We start from the raw sequence: 3,373 nt of genomic DNA on the forward strand, positions 1-3,373 counted from the left end.
TTTTATGAAATCTTTTTCTTATAATTCTTCCTTGAAACAAGCTTTTGATTTTTTTTTCTCCTTTTGGGTGCTTTGCCCCATGAGTTGATAACAAAGCTACGACTTCTAAAATGCTTTGTTTTCAAGTATTACCACTTGATACATAAGCACCACAAGCATTTAATTAGAGAACTTCATTAAGCTCATTTTTCTTTTCTTTTCTTGACTCTCTAATCATTGATGCTCATAGCCTTGAGCTTTGAGGGAGTGCTTTTGCACTTGAGCCAAGCCTTGACTCTAAGTGTTTTGTTTTCAAGCTTTTTGCTTGATACATAAACACCAAAAGTACTTGACAAAGGAATTGTCATTGGTACTTAGAGCCTACAAGCACTTAGCAAATAAATTGCCATTGGTACTCAGAGCCTTTAGCTTTCTCATTCTTTCCCTTTTTCTTTTCTTGCTTTAATTGTATTTGCTTCTTCAAGGTTTTCATGATTTCAAAAGATTTCACAAAATGTACTAGATGAAAAACTTCAATTAAATAAAATCCAATGCAATTGAGCAACAATCAATCATACTAGCTTTCCAATACTTGTATGCACATGCTAAAATCTTCTTTAATGCCTTGTTTGTTTATGATCATGATGCTTTATTGCTTTTTGAATTCATAAAGCTCAAGTTGGTAGTTATAATGCCACAGCAACATATTTCAAATCAAATTCAAGCTATGCTTAGTCATACCACACATGTATACAGAAAATATAAAGACAATCATGCAATTTAAAGTGCTGGAAATAAATGAGAGGAAAAGGAACTTTACAACCTTGCAATTCATCTTCTCTATTGTTGTCGTTTTCCTCCCATTCTTCTCCTTCCATACCAACTCAGAATGCTTGCTCATCCTCAAGCCACAATTAGAACAATGGCTATGGGGCTAAGATGGATCATGAATGTCTTACACAATGATATGTTAGTAACACATGTGTTTCAAGCAAGCAAAATTAAAGATAACAATCAAGGCATGGAGACAGCGACATTTGTGGTTCCTCCATTGCTTCTCTTTTGGCCAACGTTTGGCCCAACGTTTGAGGCAAACGTTGGCGCAAACGTTGGCTTATCCAAGGCTTCAAACAGAGTGCTCTTCCTTGCTAATATGGCGCCAATGTTTGACCTCAAGCTTGAGGCAAATGTTGGCGCAAGCTTTTGCTTGCTCCAGGGTTGGTTTTCCTTGCTTCTTGTGGCCAACGTTTGACCTCAACTTTGAGGCAAACATTGGGGCAAGCTTTTGATGGCTCCAGGATGAAATTTTGCAAGCCAACGTTTGACCTAAAGTTTGAGGTAAACTTTAGCTCAAACGTGAGTCCTCCATTTTTGCCCTTGCCATCTTCTTTTCTTCAACCTTCTTCAAAGCTTTTTCACCTATAATCAATCAATCAAAAGCATCAAAGCTATGCTCAAAATCATGAGATTGTTTCTCTTTCATAATATATGACAATTATAGCACAAAATCTCATGAAAATGCATCAATTTATCCATCATTGATTGAATCAAAGGGAACATGAAATTCTACCTAATTGGCTTACTTATGGCTCAAGAAAGTGCATAAAATCTATTGAAAACAAAAGAAAAAGCCTAGTGAAACTAGGCTAAGATGACTTGTCATCAGCAACTACACTCCGTAGTGCATCATAGTCAAATGTCATACAGTGAAACTCCACCTCAACCTGCATAAAAGCATCTGTATCACCGGTCTTGGGCAGGTAGCGGAGTGCATCCTCAATAGCAACCTCTGTGATGAATATCTGTTTGCCTCGCAGGTAAACTGAGTCAAGGGTATGTCTGAAGAAATTACAGTAGAACTCCTGAACCCATGATGTGTTCACCCTACCCAACTCCCTATCAAGAAAAGCTAGATCCATCCCCTCAATATGAGTCTTAATGGACTGTCTCAAGTCGGTGGGGATGGTTAGTCTCTTTTCAATGTTGAGGTTCTTCCCCCAATAGTTCGGGAAGCAGAGCTCACAGTACAAGTTAGGGAACCTGTCTGTGTCAGTGGGAGGCAGCTATTGATCTGCTTTCTCCTTGTCATTAAGAGGGTTCTTGGCATAGTTGTGGAAAGGAAGAGCAGTGGAGGATTGAGGTTTCTCCCTCTTTCTAGATGTAACCTTGGCTTTCCCTCTATTAGTCATCCTGAAAAATAGATATGGAAGGATATAAACAATTATACCAAGTAGAAGAATAGAAAGCAAGATTTGACATATGCATGAAATGAGTTAAAAAAGAAAAGAACTCTTGGAATGCAAGAAACATAATTAAAAAATCAATTAAAGCCATAAACCAAGACTTCAAGCAATATTTGCATAATGCTTGTTTATTAAGCACAATAATTGTCATATCCAAAAGAATGGTGAAAGGGTTAGTTTGAAAATAAAAAGAAAAGTCAGCAAGTTAAGCAAGTTAGAAGTTAGAAAATTGGTTCAAAACTTAGTGGTATGACGATTATTGGCTCAATCAAGAGAAGGTCAAGAAGTATGGAAAACAAGCACACTCACACTCATGAGGATGATGCAATAGTTGTTGATGAAATATGAAATTGCATAAAAGCATACAACGGAAAGCAAAGAATCAACAATGTCTGAGGTCACTAACTTTGTAACAATTGGTGTTGCAAAAATTAAAATGCACTTTGTGTAACTAAAGCAAGTTGAAAACAATTTCAAATGGAGTTACACTAGTGGAAGGTACCAATTATTACAAAAGAATGAACCTTACTTAAGAAGAATACAAGTTAAGGTCAAATGGTGAGCTTAGCATTGGCCACATTAGTCAAGGGAGTAGAAAATGGAACGTTGACCAAGAAGTCATTTGACTTAACCTTAAAAGTGAAAGCACATGAAGGTTCAAATTGAAGAGTTAGGCAAGATACTATTGATGGTGTTTTTGCGGAAAAATGAATTTCCAACACACGAATCCAACCGGCAAGTGTACCGGGTTGCATCAAGTAGTAATAACTCACTTAGAGTGAGGTCGATCCCACATGGATTGATGGATCAAGCAATTTTAGTGGGTGATTAGTTTAGTCAAGCTAACATTGAAGTGAATTTGGATGAAGTGTAACCAACAGAAAGTAAATAGCAAGGAAAATTAAAGTGCAGAAAGTAAAATTGCAGGAAGCTTAAAGAACAAGAAAAGTAAATTGACAAAATATTAAATGACAAGAAATGTAAATTGCATTAAATGTAAAGGGGAATGGGTGCAGAAAATTTAAAGGAAAGCAATAAGCAACACTTAGAATAATTGCAGAATAATTAAATTGCATGAAAATTAAAAGGACTTGGGTGCTGGGAATTTAAAATTCAACAAGAGAATGTAAGGAGCAATCAAATAGAAGAGT

Source organism: Arachis duranensis, unplaced genomic scaffold (assembly GCF_000817695.3).
Source record: "Arachis duranensis cultivar V14167 unplaced genomic scaffold, aradu.V14167.gnm2.J7QH unplaced_Scaffold_354584, whole genome shotgun sequence".
NCBI lineage: Eukaryota > Viridiplantae > Streptophyta > Magnoliopsida > Fabales > Fabaceae > Arachis > Arachis duranensis.